The sequence below is a fragment of the Lactuca virosa genome, chromosome 8 (assembly GCF_052849685.1).
Source record: "Lactuca virosa cultivar CGN04683 chromosome 8, Lactuca_virosa_CGN04683_v6, whole genome shotgun sequence".
NCBI lineage: Eukaryota > Viridiplantae > Streptophyta > Magnoliopsida > Asterales > Asteraceae > Lactuca > Lactuca virosa.
This window is the reverse complement of record NC_136433.1, coordinates 87,097,395-87,116,625: the sequence shown is the minus strand read 5'-3', so window position 1 is coordinate 87,116,625 and position 19,231 is coordinate 87,097,395. Positions and strand designations below refer to the sequence as shown.

At 34.8% G+C, this 19,231-nt stretch overlaps 1 long non-coding RNA gene and 1 pseudogene across 10 annotated transcripts; one reads left to right on the top strand and one right to left on the bottom strand.

Annotated features, from left to right (window-relative positions):
- LOC145130591 (uncharacterized) lies at nt 1-861 on the bottom strand (annotated as a pseudogene).
- Nucleotides 862-2,744: 1,883 nt separating this feature from the next.
- LOC145134094 (uncharacterized) lies at nt 2,745-18,805 on the top strand. Of its 10 annotated transcripts, none has more exons than XR_013718900.1 (9): nt 2,745-2,939; nt 3,012-3,107; nt 3,184-3,252; nt 3,357-3,428; nt 3,561-3,628; nt 3,851-3,932; nt 14,876-18,103; nt 18,178-18,324; nt 18,531-18,805. It is a non-coding gene; the product is annotated as an uncharacterized LOC145134094 (long non-coding RNA). The 10 variants fall into 10 exon arrangements; XR_013718899.1 differs by having other exon boundaries at nt 14,876-14,975; nt 17,934-18,324; nt 18,531-18,803; XR_013718902.1 differs by having other exon boundaries at nt 2,745-2,928; nt 14,876-18,324.
- Nucleotides 18,806-19,231: the final 426 nt, after the last annotated feature.

Below are 19,231 nucleotides of genomic sequence, written 5' to 3'. Positions count from 1 at the left end.
TCACACATAATATGGGACCAAAGATCGATCTTTCAGTAAAGCATCAACCGCCTTCCTCCCCAGATACCAATACCATCTACTGATACCACCATACCACCAGAGCCCCATTAAACGTCGCACTGGTCTGGTAATCCCTATACACACACAACCCTAACCCTATCCTAGGGTTCTTCTGTCAACCCGTTGACGAGTATTGATTTGGTTGTGCAAGTTTAACATGATAACTTCTAAGATATATCTAGGACCCTACTGCAACTTCCTTTCCAAACCACCCACTAACCTCCTCCATTAACTTCATGTTCAGGTCCTCATCAAAAACTTCCTCTTACAATTAAATAACGGAAAACATCAATAGAACTTTCCCTGACGAGGTGTATGAAGGAGCCACATTAGTGGCGAACAAACATGTTGAAGACGCCATGGTATCTACCGGTGTTGATGAACAGAACTGGGTGGTGGACTAGATCTTGGGTTCGATTAGAAGAGAAATACAGACAAACGGTGCCTCGTGGTGGCTTGATTTGAAATGGAACATCGTTAGATTTTCCGGCTAGAAGCTCAACGACTTTGGTTATTCGACTGTAATGATGACATTTTTTATTCAACCTTCAAGATCTCGCCATTGTTCAATCTAATAGAGTAACTTTAATTTTGATTCTGAATCGATGGAATCTACCGATGTGTTTAGGATGATGAAATTGGAGGGTAATTTTGATGCTAATTGTTCGAGAATTACGGAAGGGAGAGTTTTATCACCGAGAGCTAAACATGTAAAGATAAAACTGAAGAGTCGGGAAGTTGTTTCGAGGTGTCTGTCGAAGAAAATTCCATCAAAAATGGTCATAAAAATCTATCCATCATGGAGCTTAAAGTTATAGTGTGTTGTGTGTATGTGAGAAAGACAGTGAGTTTTAATTTGCATGTATAGATCATCTATTATGTGTGAGTGTTTAATTTTCATTGTATGTGTGTGTTTTAATTTTCAGGGAATAATCTTAAGATGGGATGAAGTTTGAAGAAGATGATGGGATAAGAGAGAGGGCCCATTTCCTATTTTATTATTTTTAAAATGTTAAAATTATTTAGCAAAAATAAAAACAAATGAAAAGGGTGTAACAATCTTTTCAATTTCGACATGGACCAAAAAACCTACTGATAATGATGGACTTTACCGTTTTGAAACCTTAAGGACCAAAGTTGTAATGTCAAAAAAATACCGAATAAAAATTTCATTTTAAACAAGTCAAAACCATTACGATCAGGGGGTGTTTGAGATTCCTTTTTGAAAGGAAAAGTCCTTTTTGTAAAAGACATTTTTCCAAAGGGGGGTGATATTTCCACGGATCTTTTTGATACACCCACTGAATTTTAAATAAAATGACAATTATGCCTGTAATATATATTTAGAATATAATTAATTATTCAAAGGAACGGGATAATTTGTAGCAAAACAAATAAAGTATAATACGTCCATGCCGGTCCTTCTCCGATGTTGCAATCTTCACCACAATCTATCACAAATCTCTGATTCTTTTTTACGACAATCTTTAGCTTGCAACTCCTTCCAACTCTACTCAACTTGTTGATCGTCCCGTTGAACCACAATCTCCGACAGAGTCCTGTATTCCGCCACCAGCATTCTCACTGAATACCCTCCGCTGTTCCAATTCCTCATTTCAGATTGTCTTTACAGAAAAAGGAAGATAGTTATGAAGAGGGAAAGAAAACTTACACCGATAGGCTGAAAACGATGAGGGGGAACTGGTTATTGCCGACGTATGGAACGGTGATGGTAAGCATGAGGCCTACACTTGTGAGGCTCATACAAGTGCAAAACGTGAGCAGTGTATTTGCCCTTTGCTCGGATTCAATTTCAAACCTGTTGCAAATTACATCAAATCGAAGACACATTAGAAAGAAAACCATCATAAACTCGAAGAAATTCATATTCTGGTGATGAATTATGTGATTATTTCTCCTTTACCCAACACTAAGAAACTGTTGCGAGTGAAAAAAGGAAAGAATTTATCCGACAATCTGTTTAGGCGCATTTTCTTTCCTTCCTTTTGTTCCTCAACGAATGTATATTGAACCACCTGAAAGAATTTTTCCGGCTACTGTTGCAGTCTCATGAAGCGGCGTAATATAGCCGACGACGGCATACACAAGCATAAACAAAGGGTTGTCAACGACGATTGTTTGCAACCTCGTAAAGCGATGAGTAGATCTCAAGTGGAAGTGGTCACCTCTTCTACATTAAAACCCCGTGGCTGATAATAGAGATGGGGAGCTTTCTCGTGTTTTTCAATTTGGGTGGGAGATTAAGAGATTTGATAAAAGAATTGTTTCCTTTTTTTAGTAAGTGGTCTCCGATTATTGAGAGACGGTTGATTAACCTTTTAAACAATTAATTATTTAATTACATTCTAAGGGGTATAGTTGTCATTTTCCTTGTAATTCCGTGGATGTATCAAAAAGTGTCTTGGAAATATCAGCACTCTTTTTCAAAAGATGTTGTTTAAAAAGTGCTTGGGATTCCTTTTTTGCTTTTTCAGTCTCAAAAGTTCAAAAAGACAAAAAGTCACGGATGTATGACTTTTGCAAATGCTAGTTTTTGTGTTTTGGTAAAAGTTGGTTTTAAAAGTCCTTTTCCATTTATCAAACAACATTTGGACTTTTCTACTTTTTGGAAAAGTTAAAGGTAAAAAGTTAGATTTAAACGGAAAAAACAAACACCCTCTAAAAGTATCATCGACCCTGATCAGCAGCTTCAAATCTCCGAACAAGTCCGATCTCACTTTGATTCCATTCTCCCTAAACGTCACACTAAACCTAATCGCAGCGACCCCGATTACATCTCAACAGTACAACCCTCCGACGAATTAGTTGATACTATTCAAGAATTCCTCAAGTTTTAAACCCTAAAATGTCAATCTCAAGTATAAATTTGTTGAATTGCTTCGGTTTATGATATTACTTATCTATTCTGATCGTGGAATCGACGATTGCAGGGTATAGTTTCCGATCGTAATGGAACGGTGGAAGATGAGTTTGTGGAAACGAGATACTACAAAGAGTTGGTTTCCATTGACAAAGAACATCACACGGTTTGTCAATAAACGATTTCATGTAATGAATTATAAAATTCACCCATAATTTTTGTTTCTAAATTGTGAAATGCAGACTGGGAACGGACTTTGGGAGAAGGAAAAGCAGTGACCTAGTCGACTCTTGATTCTCATCCATGGTGTGGTGAGACATTAATTTCCAACTTTCTCTATTCTCTTCTTCTTTTCATAATTACTCATTTATTGTATTTTCTTTTTTCTTTCCATTTCAACTGGCATGCACATCAGATGTTTGATAAAATGCTCAGATGTTTGATAAAATGCCTGAGATAGAATTTCACTTTGGCAGTTCAATCTGTGGTAATTATTCTTCTCAATTTACACTATTTCTCTGTTTTTTTTCTTAAATATTGTTCTTCTCGCAATCTGTCTTACGTGGTTTGATTGTGACAAGGTTTGAAACCCTATGAACATTGAATTTTTTTATATTAGTGTTGATGGAGGTCTCGAGCATGAACGAGGGGTAATGAAAGAGGTCAAATGGGTAATGATTTGAAAAGGTATTCTCCCAGTGAGATACTCTCTGCTTCTTTCTATTTTATGGTTTTTTTCCAAAAGATATATCAATAAAATTGTTATGGGATGTATACTTCCCTTCCTTTTCTTTGGGTCCTGAAGTTCCTCTTAATTAAGACTTGGCCACTATTTGTTGTACTTACAAAAGCCAACCTCATTTGATTTGCCTTTGATTCTTATTGTGGTACCTTGGTTTTCTATAACAGGGGTTGGAGCCTGAAAAAGCATAGCCAATTTATGGCATTGCTTCACTGGAAAATACATGTCACGACTAAAAGATGAAATCGGGTATTCACTTGTCATTGGTACACTAATGTCACATGATCATTCTTGCGTTATTAGAGATCATTGATAACTTAAAGGGTGTGGTCGTCTCAATGGATAGAGTTTTTTTCTTTCATTCTTTGCATTCTTTGCATTCTAGAAAATTTAGAATTCAAGTCATTTTATGCATTAGTATTTTAGGCTTCTTTTCAGCATGTTTGAAGGAATGAAAGGGTTGCCACCTGTAGAGAAAGTGGATGTAGGGTTCCTTTCGGCAGTCCAACTGTACCTTTGTGTCCCGATTTCACAATTTTTAGGTAATTTAAGAAATAAAACTTTCTGTTTTTGTTTTTTCTTCTATTTTCCTGTTAGTTAGTTAGATTCCAAACAACAAATATACTCGGGCGGAACTTCCCATTATGAAGGAATTAGTTTTCATAATCACTAATTCCTTTCCAGTTTCCCAGACTTGGAATCATTCGACCTTGAGTTTGATGAAGTATGCAAATCTTGTATGTTGGAAAGACAACTTGGTTACCATTCACATGGACATGTAACGATGATAAAGGATTGTTGGATCTTACAAACACTAATGTGTGTAGACCCATTAGATCCACCATAAAGGACGAAAAATACTACTATGTCATATTTATTGAAAGGTTCAATAAATGTGGTTATGTGATTAAGCATAATTTTGACACTTTAAAAAGTTTCAAAGAGTATCAAAACAAAGTAAAAAATCAATTGGGCATGAAGATAAAGGTTCTTCAATCTGAAAGGAAAGGAGAATGCCTTAGTATTGGGTTTTACAATCATCATAAAGATTGTGGAATGGTTTCCATAATTGGCTTCTCCAAGGGCGCCATAGTGTAATGATGTTACTAAAAGAAGAATCGAATGGTATATGGTTTGATCTATGATAAACCGTACTTCACTACCATTCAAATTTTTTGGGAATAAACACTTGAAATAGTAGAGCATATTTTGAACCTTGTATCTAACTAAGTAGGTTTTGATGACACCTCATGAAATGTGGAGTTGGAAAGTTCCTTCACATTTGGATATGGTATTGTGAAGTCTTTCGCTGGACGAAAAACCAATGACCAACTTGAATCGAGATTTATGAATGTTACGTTGCGGGTATTCACTAAAGACTTTTGATATTTGTGGTTATAGCTCAAAAGGAATGATCCTTGAGAGAAAGAACATATAGATATCAAGAAGTCAGTAGGAGTCATTGAACTTGAAGAAATTCGAGATATGACCGACAATGAACCTATAGTCGACACTAGCTCTCAACTTGAGATTGATAAACCAGTTGAGTCAAATGAGATTTTCGTTCCTCTTCGCAAGATATAGTAGAGTTAGAGCACCTCCCAAGTTTTATAAGTTTAATCTAATTGTGGAAGGAGGTTTGTTGATTAGTGATAAAACATTGATCAATTTGGATAAGTATAATAGCTACTAGGAAGCAATGGTAGGCCCTATGGCTACCATAAGAAGAGTCTAAGGATAGCAAAATTTTATCCATGAAGGATAACTAATTGTGAAAATGGTTGATCTAAAGCCTAGTCTTATGACAATAGGTTGCGATTGGATCTTCAATGTGAAGACTAACATGGATGAGAATGTACCCACATTCGAAGTTAGTATGGTAGAAATGTGTTTCGCTCAAAACTCAAGAAATTGATTATGAGGAAACATTCTTACCAATAGCTGAGAAACGTCTATTTGGTTATTTGTTACCATTGTTGCCATCTTTGATCAAAGATATGGTAAAGTGGATGTTTAAACAACTTTTTTCAATAGGAAACCTTCAAAGGATATCTACACTAATAAATGAAAGTATTTTTGCCACATGTCACGCTCTTACTGATTTGGCCACATGTCATTTTGAAGTTTTTTCAATTAAACTTTTTCCACATGGCATTTTGTGGTTTTTTTCGTTTTATTAAATTTCACATAATATTTAAATATAATAATTGCATAAATGTAATAATAAATACATATAAATATCATTAATTGATATTTCTTCTAATTTCAAAATTTCTAAACTAAAGCCTTATTAGTTTCCTATGTTTATTTATCTAAATTATTAGTTTAAATTTAAAAAAGAAAAAAATACTTTAATTTTAATAATTCATTATTTTTCTAATTTTTCTTATAAATTTAAATTTCTCAAAATGTTAAGAATTTCATAATTAAATTTTCATTTAAATGAACCCACGTAATATATGAGTTTTACACCTAGTATGACATATTCTGGAAGGATTAAACATACAAAGTATCCGAATAAGGTGTGTAGGCTTGAGAAATTTATTTGTGGATTTAGACAAGCATTCGCGTAGCAGGAATGTGTTCTTTCAGGAGAAAGTCAAGAGTGTTGTCTTTCTAGAAGTCCGGATGAGTCTTGAGTACATGTCAAAGCTAGTGGGATGAAGATCTAGTTGTGAAGTGAATATCTTTTAGATGATTCATTCTCAATAATGATGACCAAAGGAAAACATGATATGCGTGCTAAAAGCATTGGCATGAGAAATGTTAACAAGTTTAGTCATTAAGTTGATTATCTCGAAACGTTTATATAATAGATAAATTTGTAACTGTTATAATGATTAAGTAATAGAGAATTATTTATATTCAAAGAGTATGATCCCATAGAACAGTTACTTTATTATTGTGTTTCATTTTATGTGTTACTTAATATTAATTTATTTAAAATGCCACAGTTAGTCATACTTTCCCACCAAACAGACCACCAACAAACAAGAGTACCATTATATGAATATGTTTGGGTTAAGGAAATTAAGAACTTCAACCCCATCAATCGTTGATATGAAATGATCGGCCAAAAACTCGATCAAAACTTGAAGCTCAACCCACTGCTCCTACTAAGCACCTCCTCTTGAAACTCTATATAAATAACTAGACCAGTAATCCAGTTGAGCTCGATATTAGACAATTTTTGTTGACCTTAAAGCATAAATTCTATGAAATTTTGTTTAAAAGGCACGTCAAATCAGAAAAAACAATTGAACAATTCCTGTCCGACGATTTCGGAATGTCGTCGCTCCTGTGATCAGTCGTCTTTTCTATCGGAGCTTTCTCCGGTAATTTATGCAATCTAATGGTGACAGAAGCTGTTAGAATTGATGAAGATGATAGAAAGAAAATAAGCTTTCTTCATTGATTGATTGAAAAACCTTCTGTATAATACAAGAACAAAGAAAATATATACATTACAAGAAACACAAATTGTAACTAACTTAACCACGGATTGATGACGTGTAACACCCCCTTCAAGCTGGTGGTGGATATTGAGAAAATGCCAGCTTGGAAATTGCATCATTATGTTGTGTAGAAGGAAGAGATTTAGTAAAAATGTCTGCTAATTGGTTAGCACTGGAAACATGAGAAAGTGTAATCAATCCTCCTTGTAACTTTTCACGAACAAAGTGACAATCTAGCTCAATGTGTTTGGTTCGTTCGTGAAAAACTGGGTTTTTAGCTATGTAGATTGCAGCTTGGTTATCACACTTGAGTGGTATTGGAATGATATTTGGGACATTCAGCTCTTGTAAGAGACGACTTAACCAAGCTAATTCCGAACATACCCTCCGCATAGATCGATATTCAGCTTCGGCAGATGAAAGGGATACAGTGGTTTGTTTCTTTGATTTCCAAGATACAGGAACATTGCCAAATAAGATGAAGAAACCACTAACTGAACGTCTAGTGATTGGGCAAGCAGCCCAATCTGAATCATAGAAAGCTTCAATATTAAAAGTAGGATCATTGTTGAGTAATATACCCTTGGAAATTGTCCCTTTCAAGTACTTTAAAATATGAATTGCAGCATCATAGTGTACTTTACTAGGAGTTTGATTGAATTGGCTCAGATGCTGAACAGCAAATGACAAATCAGGTCTAGTATGGAGCAAAAAATTGAGTTTTCCAACAAGTTGTCTATAGAGGGTTGGATCTTCAAGAGGATCATCCATGTTGGGTACTAATTTTAAACCAGTAGGAAGAGGAGCATTCACAGAATCTGCATTTTCCATGTGATAATCACGAAGTAAATCAAGAATAAACTTGTGTTGATGAAGAACCATGCCATTAGAAACTTCATTAAACTCCAATCCTAAGAAAAAAAATGAATGAATCCAAGATCCTTTATACGAAATTGATCATCAAGAAATTCTTTCAAAAAATGAATTTCTTGTTCATTATCTCCTGTGACAAGAATGTCATCAACATATACTGCAATGATGACTATGGAATTGTCCACTTTCTTGAGAAATAAAGAATGATCATTCAAAGAATGAGAAAATCCTCTAGATTTTAAAGCAATGGACAACTTTTCATACCATTGACGAGAGGCCTGTTTAAGACCATAAAGGGACTTCCTTAATTTGCATACATGTGATGAAGAAGGAACATGCAAACCAGGTGGTGCTCTCATATAGACCTCTTCATGAAGATCGCCATGAAGAAAAGCGTTATTAACGTCAAATTGATGAACTTTCCATCTGTTTTTAACAGCAAGAGTAACAAGAATTCTCACAGTGTTAAATTTCACAACTGGAGAAAACGTTTCATGGTAGTCGACACCATATTTTTGAGTGAAGCCCTTAGCAACAAGGCGTGCTTTGTGTCTTTCAATGCTACCATCAGCACGATGTTTAGTTTTGTACACCCACCGACATGATATAGGTCTTTTTCCTTTTGGTAATTTAATGATATCCCAAGTATGATTAGCTTCTAGTGCTTCGAATTCTTTATTCATGGCCTCCTCCCAAACAGGAACACCTTTGGCTTGATTATAAAAGGCTGGTTCAGGAATAGATGTGCTAACATGAAAAGCCAAAGAAGAAGGATTTGAAATGTTGATAGGTGATGTATTGCAATCAATGCATAGATTTGTGAGTGTATGACAACAATCTGAATCAGAGTTGTCAAGAACAACATTACAAACATAGTCTCGAGGATGTGCAGGAGGCACACTTTGTCTAGTAGATCTGCGTAAAGAAACTGGAGGAGGATCAGGAATATGTTGATGGGCAAGAGAGGCATGAGGTAACTCAGTTGAAGATGAAGAAGGAGATGGATAATCATCACAAGTATGTGGAATGTTGGGAAGAAATGAGGGTTGTGAAGTAAAGTGATGAGTATCTTTAGTGAGAAGTGGAAAAATATCTTCGAAAAAACGAACATCTCTTGACACGAAAATGGTTTTAGTTTCCAAATTTAGAAGTTTATAAGCCTTTTGTCCTTCAGGGTAACCAATAAGAATACATGATTATGCTCTAGGCATGAATTTATCTCGACCATTTGATGAAGAAGAAGCATGGCAAAGACATCCAAAAGTCTTTAAATGAGATAATGAAGGCTTTTGTTTGAAAAGAACTTCATAAGGAGATTGTTTATCAAGTGTTTTTGAAGGAATCCGGTTGATTAAATGTGTTGCCACAGTGACACATTCTCCCCAATATGCATTACCCAATCCAGATTGAAAATAAAGAGCACGAGCAATTTCAAGAACATGCTTATGTTTTCTTTCAACTAAGCCATTCTACTGTGGTGTATTGGGTGTGGATTTTTGATGTAAAATACCAAGAGATTCATAATAAGCAATACCCTCATTACTAGATCCCAATTCATAAGCATTGTCACTTCGGATGCTTTTGATTGTAACACCAAACTGATTTTGGATGAAAGTAACAAAAGCTTGAATGGCAGGAAAATCATAACTTTTATGAGATAAAAGTTTGATCCAAGTAAACCTGCTGTAATCATCCACTATTGTAATGAAATATCTAAACCCATCATGAGTTGGATATTTATAAGGACCCCAAACATCAACATGTATCAATTCAAAGGGTAATTTGGTCATTGTAATACTATTAGGAAATGGCAAGCGATGTTGTCTAGATTTAGAATAAATGAGACAAGAATCAATCTCATATGAATTAGAATTGGAAGAAACAAGCATCATTTCCTTGAGTTTAAGAAAAGGAATATGACCAAATCTTTGATGTAATATCATAGTCTTTGACAAAGATTTTATTGCAGAATTACATGAAAATCTTACAAGAGGAACAGATTGAATAAAATCTGAAAAACTAAGATTGAAACAAAGACTTTGACTAATATCATGATGATCAAAAAACAAACAAATCATTGACTCTTGTTCCAAGTATTCCAAGGGCTAATTCATTCTTCGAAGGGTCCTGCATGATACATTGATCATCAGTGAAGAACATAAAAGTTTTGAGTTGAGAATTGAGTTTGGAAACAGAGAGGAGATTATATTTGAAACAAGGGACATATAAAACTCCTTGTAATGTTATAGAATCCTGAAGTTTAACATTACCAAATAGAGTAACTTGTGTGTTTAGACCATTAGGAAGACCAAGATAGTGAGGCTGAGAAAGAGGTTGTAAAGAAGAAAAAAGAGATTGATTAGAACAGATATGATCTGTAGCCCCAGAATCAATGATCCAGGAAAAATGATTTTTCAATTTTGATGCAGATCGATAGGCATTTGCAGCAAAAAGTGCAAATGAAAAAGACGTACCTTCAGATTGCATTGCTCCTTCAGTAATATCAGAAATTACTTGATTAGATGATGAAGAAGATGAAACACCGGTAGCCTAAAGCAATTGCATGAGATGATTGTATTGTTCTTGTGAAATTGAAGGTGAAACTGCAACATTATGAACTGCAAATTTAGGCTCTTCCTTCTTGGATTTTGTGAATTTGAAAGTAGTAGGAAAACCAATGAGCCGATAACACTAAGACTTCGTATGACCAGATTTCTTATAGTGACTGCATGTGATGTTTTTCTTGAAAGAATCATTTGATACTTGCATAGCCATAGTATCATGAGCAAACTTTGGGGAAACATGAATGTCTCTTTGACGTTCTTCTTGAAATATCAAGGAATAAGCAGTAGAGACAGTTGGTAAAGGTTTCATCATAAGGATTTGTCCCCGAATTACTTTATATGAATCGTTGAGTCCCATTAACAGTTGAATAAGGCGTTGATCTTCAAGAAATTGACGAATTCTTGTAGCAGATTCACAGGTACAAGCAGGTAAATTCTGTACAATGCGTAACTCATCCCAGATCTTTGAAATCTTGGTGAAATATGTGGGAAAATCATCCGCGCCTTGTGAAATTGAATATAATTGTTGTTGAATCTGATAAATCAATGATCCATCAGATTGAGAATAGCGATTATGAAGTTCGTTCCAAATTTCATGTGCAGATGGAAGAAACAAGACACTATCAGCAATGTTCTTGTGAAGAGAGTTTAGAAGCCAACTAATTACCATCGAATTGACTCGGAACCATGCAGAATATTCTGAAGAAGTAATTGCAGGTTGAAGAATAGTACCATCAACGAATCCAAATTTGTTTTTGGCATACAAAGCGATTGACATCGATCGTTTCCAAGAAGAGAATCCAATTCCATTGAATACAGTAGAAACGATAATTAAGCTTGGATTATCTGCAGATCCAAGATAATAGGGACTGGTATGATCAGGAATTTGAGAAGAATACAGTAGAAACGAGAATTGAGCTTGGATTATCTGCAGATCCAAGATAATAGGGACTGGTATGATCAGGAATTTGAGAAGAATTACTGGATGAAGAATGAGAAGTCGTTGATTGAGACATGATTTGCAGAAAACAAAGCAAGAAAGAAGAATTTTGAAGAAGATGGATCGAACACAATTAGTCTGATACCATGTTAGAATTGATGAAGATGATAGAAAGAAAATAAGCTTTCTTCATTGATTGATTGAAAAAACCTTCTGTACAATACAAGAACAAAGAAAATATATACATTACAAGAAACACAAATTGTAACTAACTTAACTACGGATTGATGACGTGTAACAGAAGCGGACAACGATGGGTGATAGAGAATAAATAGGAAGAATCGTGAATCTCATGGGCGACAGGAACATAATCGAGACAATTGTGGGCGACAATAAGGTGATCAACAGAACAACTATGGAGGTAATCCTAATCACAGATATTTGGAGAATGTTTCATCACCGGTATATGTAACGAATTTCCCTGATAAGATGGAAGTTAAAGATCTCTGGCAATTATGTGATCGACATGAAAAGGTTATCAATGTGTATATAGCAAGGAAGATGTCAAAAATTGGTCGGCGTTTTGCTTTTATCAAGTTTTTAAATAGTCATGATCAGAATCAATTACTGGTAGATCTTAATAGGATTTGGATTGGAAACTTCCACATGTTTGCAACTATGGCAATATATGATAGAAGGAATAAGGATAATCGACAATAGGGGCAAACTTTTAACAACAATTGAAGCTAAGAACCAATAACAGGTGAAATACAATGGAATGGGTAATCAATACAGAACTTATGCATTTGCTATCGGTTCGGTTTGTGTAGCAATAAAGATCAAATGCATCATTTCCGAAAATTGTTTAGTATGGGTCTTTGATCAGGAATATACAGTTCGGATTTGTGAGACATCTACCTGGATGCCTAATACTGATACAAATAATGGAGGTTCAGAAGAAGGATCTGAATTAGATGTTTTTGAAGAGGAAGAAAATATTCATCTTCATGAAATGAAAGATGAGAATGATCTGGAATAGAAGGAAGGTGAAATAAATGAATAAGATAATGAGCAAATGCATATTTCTTCCAAGTTTGAGAATGAGATTGATGGAAACTGTGTAGGTGTGAATTATAATAAAGATCATGAAGTTAATGATGTGGGAAATTGGGAAAAAGGAAATGGGTTGATGTTGAAGATGAGGTTACCATAGTTAAAGACACGCAAAAACAGAATCATATCAATCATGGAGAAGAAGAGATGTGTTCGAAAACTTTTAGTTCATATCCTTCAAAAACCTCCTGGTTTTGAATCTGTGAGAAAGAAAAAAATTATTTATGTGGGGATTCTTATCATTGTGGTTAATCTTCGTGTAGAGCCTATTCTGATGGTAGCTTTAAAAATCGCAAAAATCAGACTAACAGGAAAATGAATGCAGCCTCGTTATTTTCTAATTTGTGATTTTTTTCTCATATTGAGATAGGAAAGGTTCTTGGTTATGATATGGAAGGAATTAAAGGTGATTTAGCTAAGTAGATCAAACGAATGGGTGTCAAAGAAAGTAATAAATGAATTTAATGTCTTATAATTCAGGTGGTTTTGGTTCTGAGAAAAGAAAAGATATTCTGAGTTTATGTATTAAGCATGGTATTAATTCTTAGATTTACAAGAAACTCATCTTAGAAAGATTGATTTGGTGAAAGTCCGACTAGTTTGGGGAAATTATCAGTTTGTTTTTGCTTCTTCTCCGGCACAAGGTAGATCAGGTGGTATTTTATAGATTTGGGATTGGTGGTTTTCGTTAAAGGTAATTATGGATAATGCTCTTATTGTCATAGGAGAATGGATTTTCTCAAAGATTAAATGTTTTATTAGAAATATTTATGCTCCGCAAGATTAAGCTAGTAAATTGAGTCTTTGGAATTTGATCAATGCTTTCATGTTGGCTAACCTGAGCTTTTATATTTTGTTTGGAGATTTTAATGTGGTTTGTAGTATGAGTGAAAGTTTAGGCTCTGTTTTTCTCCCAAATCCGTCACATAGTTTTAATGATTTTATTCATAGAAGTCGATTGTGAGAAGTTCTTGTGGTTGGTTTCCGATTTACGAGGGTGAATAGTCAAGGAGATAAACTAAGTAAATTGGATCGGTTTCTAATTTCTTTTTATTTGGTGGATCGAGTCCCAAATTTGACAACTTTGGTGTTGGATAGATTGGCTTCGGATCATCGTCCAATTATTCTCTTCCAAGATGTAAATGATTATGATCCTACTCCTTTTAAATTATATAATTCCTGGCTTCAGATTAATAATTTTGATAGCATGGTAAAAGAGGTGTGGTCTATGGATGGTGTCAATAAATTCATAATGTTCAAAAACAAGTTGAAGCTTCTTAAAAGCCGGATTCGTGAATGGTATTACATACACAAAAAAAAGACGGCAGGAAAAAGATTTATTAAAAAATATTCATGATATCGATGTTATAATTGATGGGGGTGGGATTTTGGAAGTTGTTTTGGTGGATCATAGAAGAATTATGGGTGTGTTTCGTTTATTGGAAAGATGGAAATTCAAGAAGCGATTCAAAAAAGAAAAGGTTAAATGGTGTGTTGAAGCGGATGAAAATTCAAAATTCTTTCATGGGCTTATTAATAAAAGATGGCAACAACTAGTGATTAAAGGTATTAAAAAGGATGGAATTTGGACCATGTCTCCTTCAAATGTTAAAAAATGATTTTTATGATTTCTTTCGAGGAAAATTAAAAAAAAAAATCCAGGTATTCAAATTACTAGGCGTAGTAGTAAGTTTAAATCTTTGTCGAATGAACAAGCCATGAGTTTGGAGGTTCTGATTACTGAAAGTGAAGTAAACAACGCAATGTGGGCTTGTGGTTCTGACAAATCTCCGGCCTAGACAGTTTAACTTTTTTTTTTCAAATATTGGGAGTTGTTAAAAGCAGATATCTTGGCGTTTGCGGTGGAATTCTTTGATACAAGAAAAATACATTTTGTATGTAATTCTTCTTTTATTACGTTAATTCCAAAGATTTCTAGTCCATCAATGGTTTTTAGACTTTCGTCCTATTCGTTTGAATGGAGCTCAATATAAAATTATAGCTAAAATTTTAGCCTCCCGGATTGCTACAGTAATGTATTCGATTATTAGTAATGAACAATCGACGTTTGTCAAGGGTCATTAGATAATTCATGGTGCTCTCATGGTTAAGGAGATTATAGATTGACATAAGAGATTAAAGAAAAAAGTTATGGTCTTTAAATTTGATTTTGAGAATGCTTAGGACTCAATCATTTGGGAGTATTTGTTTCAGATTATGATCTTTCAGGGGTTTGGTTCCATATAGATTTCATAGGTTCGTGGTTGCCTCCTCTCAAGTATGGTGTCGGTCCTTGTCAATGGAAGCCCGTCAGAGGAATTCGTTATTCAGAGAGGTCTTCATCAAGGTGATCCTTTATCCCAATTTTTATTCATTTTAATAATAGAGTGTCTTCATGTTACTATTGTAGATGCTATGTGGGCTGGTCTTTTCGAGGTATAAAAATTGGTTCTTTGATTCTTTCTCATTTTCTCTATGTGGACGATGCATTACTTATAGGAGAGTGGTCCAAAGAGAATGTCATTTTTTTGGTCCGTTTATTTGATTGTTTTTTCTATGCTTCGGGTCTTTGAATAAATCTACATAAATCCAATCTTTTTGGTATATGGGTCGATTTGGTTGAGGTTATGACGGTTGCTAGTTTGTGTAACGTCCCATTTTCACAATCAAAGTTTTCATTGTTGAATAAGGTAAAATAACCATTTACATAAAACCCTAATTATGAAAACCTATTTGTTCCAAATATAGTGGTTTGAATCAGAGTATTATAATTAATGTGGAATCTCCATAGATGTTGATGAGTGTGTATAGTCATGTGTTCGTCTTCCCACTATCATCAATAGTACTTGAAAAATATTTCATACACAACTGTAAGCCAAAGCTTAGTGAGTTTCCTTAAAATATCACATACAACACAACATAATAATCAACTATGGGTTATCCGCAACCTTGGGACTATCAGCAGTCCTAAATATCACATACAACACAACAACATAAACAACTATGAGTTATCAGCAACCCTGAGACTATTATAGTCCCAATGGGCTAACAACACGCCCTGTGGGTCAACAGCTCGGTATCACATAACAACAATCAGCAAATAAGAACTTAAACACAGGCATCGCCTATACTTGTCTACCAGACTAACAGCTCACTACCGCTTACCGAGCCTCACATAGTACTTTACGTCACCATTAGCAGACCACTATTAAATGCATAGATATATGTAATCAGAGGTGAGATAGACAGTCGAATAGGTGATCCCACTCTAGAGCCACAATCAAACAAGGAATAGGTAAGAAAGCCTAGATCAAGAGTTCTCAGGCTATCCTACATGACTACATACAAACCATAAGACACTCAACTAGGCGATCACTGGCCTCCCGGTACTCTAAGCAGAAAACCACTACCCATATGTCAATATAACAGTTATGGGTTATCAGCAACCCTGGGACTATCATCAGTCGGGAGGACTATCAGTAGTCATGGAGTTATAAACAACTCGGTAACTAACAACCATCAACAACTAAGACTCAGCTAGTCTAGCATTCCCATACTATGACATACGTAATATAGTGAGAAAACTAACCTGAATCGAAGACCCAAGAAACACATCAAGACGCTTACTCCCTACACTGACCGCTCCCGTGAACCGGCTAGCACCAAACAAAGGTAGAACCTTAATGAATAACCTAATTCCTTCAAGTTTGACCCAAATCAAACTGGTCAAAAAATTCAACGATCAATCCCCACCACGACGTAGAGGACTCTTGGCCACGTCGTTCGAACAAAACAGTCGCGAGATCCTCCTATGCCACGTCGTGACGGGCATATCGTCAAGCCATGGGAACTGATTCTGGACAGCTTAATAGAATAATCTCTTAATCCATTAAGCCAAACACTCATCTCCTCCAGAAGTCTTTCTTACACCCAACGAGTCATAAAAATCGTTGCTTTATAGTCATGCATGTCCAATACATATCTTTCTTAAAGCTAAGTCATAACAATGGTGGAAATGAGGTAAAAAATCTCATGCATGAGCCAAAACCTAACAAAATCTCAGATCTGGAACACTAAACCTCAACGGAACCTCAAGGATCTATAAAGTTGCCAACTTTATGGAATCCATCCACACAAAATCTCCCAAACATGGAGAAAATGCACAAAAAGCCTAGATCTAGAAGCATATAACATAAAGCTTGGAACTCGAACACTCACAATGGTCCAAAGTAAGTGCTAGAAGGTGATGATGATGAGACTTGCATGTTGGATCTATGCACTAAGGATACTCCCTTCTCCCTCAAGACACCAAAAACACCACCAAAAGCTTAAGAACTCAACAATGGAGGCTAAGGTTTCATTCAAAAGGGTTGGAGGCTGAAGAGGATGCTCTAATCCTTGAGTTTAGAAGCTTAAATATGGAAGAAACCCTTAAAGATCATGGCCTTGGGCTGCAGCTGTTGTCACGTCGTGACCTTCCTTTCGTTACGTCGTGTGACCATACTGGATAAGCATTTATGAATTTGACGTGCCACTTCGTGGTGCTCCAACCACCACGTCGTGGCACAAGATTTTTCCCAAAAACCTTTCTTTTGATCCTTCTAAACCCTCTGTCATTCTATCCTGGAAAATGAGTGTTACAGTTTTACTCGTTGTAGTTGTTAGGCTTCTTTTTTCTTACTTGCTTTATCGGTGGGTGGCGTTGGTTAAAGGTTGGAAGCCATTGATTGATAAGTTTGAGAAAAAAAATTATCTAGTTGGAAGGTAAATATGTTATCTCTTGATGGTAGATCTATTTTGATTACTTAAGTATTGGGATCGTTGGGTAATTAGTATATGTCTTTTCTTGTGATGCCAATGCATGTTAAAAAAAATTGGAATCCCTTTGAGCTAAGTTTTTTTTGGTGTTTTGATGGTAATTCTAAAAAAAAAAACTTTCTTGGGTTAATTGGAAAAAATGGCAGGGGAGATTTGTAAAAGATCTGGTTTGATTACATCAGTGTTGGCCTCGGTTTTAGGAGTCTTGTGGCTATTAATCATGTTTTGATTCAAAAATGGAGACTATCCGAGTGGTGATTTTTGTAGTAATCATAAAGTTACTATTTCGGGGGTTTGGTCTCGCATTGTTGCTTTCATAAATACCATGCATGAAAGGGGTATAATTTTTTCTCGTGTCTCAAGAAGACGGTAGGGAATGGGAGAACCAGTTGGTTTTTGTTAGATAATTAGACATGGGATATTCCTTTAAAAGATCGTTTTACTCGTTTGTTTTATCTAGAACAAAATCGTGATTGTTCTATTGCAGATAGATAGGATGATGGGTACTATTGGCTTTGGAATCGTACTTTTGAAGGTGGAGTTTTGCAAAGACAATTTGAATAATTATTGATGTTGATTCAGTCTTTTCAACCGAACCAAGAGGAAGATGATTGGCAGTGGGTTTTGAATGGTGTTCTCCGGTTCATAGTGAATGAAGTTAGAAAATATTTTTTTTGAAACGGCAAATATACTAAACTACTCCTAAATTATTCCACCAATGTCCATTGCAGGACTTGAACCCGCAACCTCAAAGAGGAAGGGCAACACTGGATACCGCTAGGCTAGAAGCCATTTGATAAGTTAGAAAACATATTGATATTGAATGTTTGCCGGATGGAAATTATACGACTAGATGGAATCGTTTTGTTCTGAAAGAGGTAAACAATTTTATTTAGAAATTGTTACTATATCATTTACCTTCTAGGTGGAATCGTAGCATCAAAGGCTTGGATATTCCTTTGTTGTTTTGCCATTTATGTGATATAGAGGTGGAAAAATCAGATCATGTTTTCTTATTATTTGAAGAAGTTTATGTTTTTGGCAAAGGGTGTTTACAGGGGTGGATTTGGTGCTTTTGGTGCAGATACTTTACACGATTTATTTTCTTGGTTGGAGTCGGTTAAGCTCTCGGTTAATAAAAAGGTGGCATTGAAGTCTATTATTCAGACGATTTTATGGGTGTTTTGGCGATATTGAAATGACATCATTTTTGGAGAGTTTAATCTGATTAAAAATTGAATTTTTGAAGATATAGTTGATTTTTTTTATTCTTGGTTCAGTTTAATAACATAAAAACTGAAGCTAATTTTGTTTGCTTGGTTTAAAAACCCAATTCCAATATTTGCTTGTAATTCTAGCTTTAATCATATAAACCTACAAAATTGTTTGTAACCATTGATGTTTGTTGAACAGTTAAATCGACTAAACCAAAATTAAAATAGTATTTTTTTTAGAAAATTGTGAGTTTAAAATAAATTATGTAAAATATATATATATATATATATATATATATATATATATATATATATATATATATATATATATATATATATTAATTACGCTACCTTACAAATTCATTTTTCATTGATTCTACAAAAAAAAACAGTACATTGAATTGACAACCTATATAAATATATTTTAAATTGTATTAGTAAGGATGAACTAAACAATAAACCTATACATCAAGTTAATAGATCTTATCGATTGACTAATTGCTTCTAACTATCATATTTGACTTTTTGTTACAAAGGATTATTTGTTTGCATTAGTTTAAAAAGTAGAGAT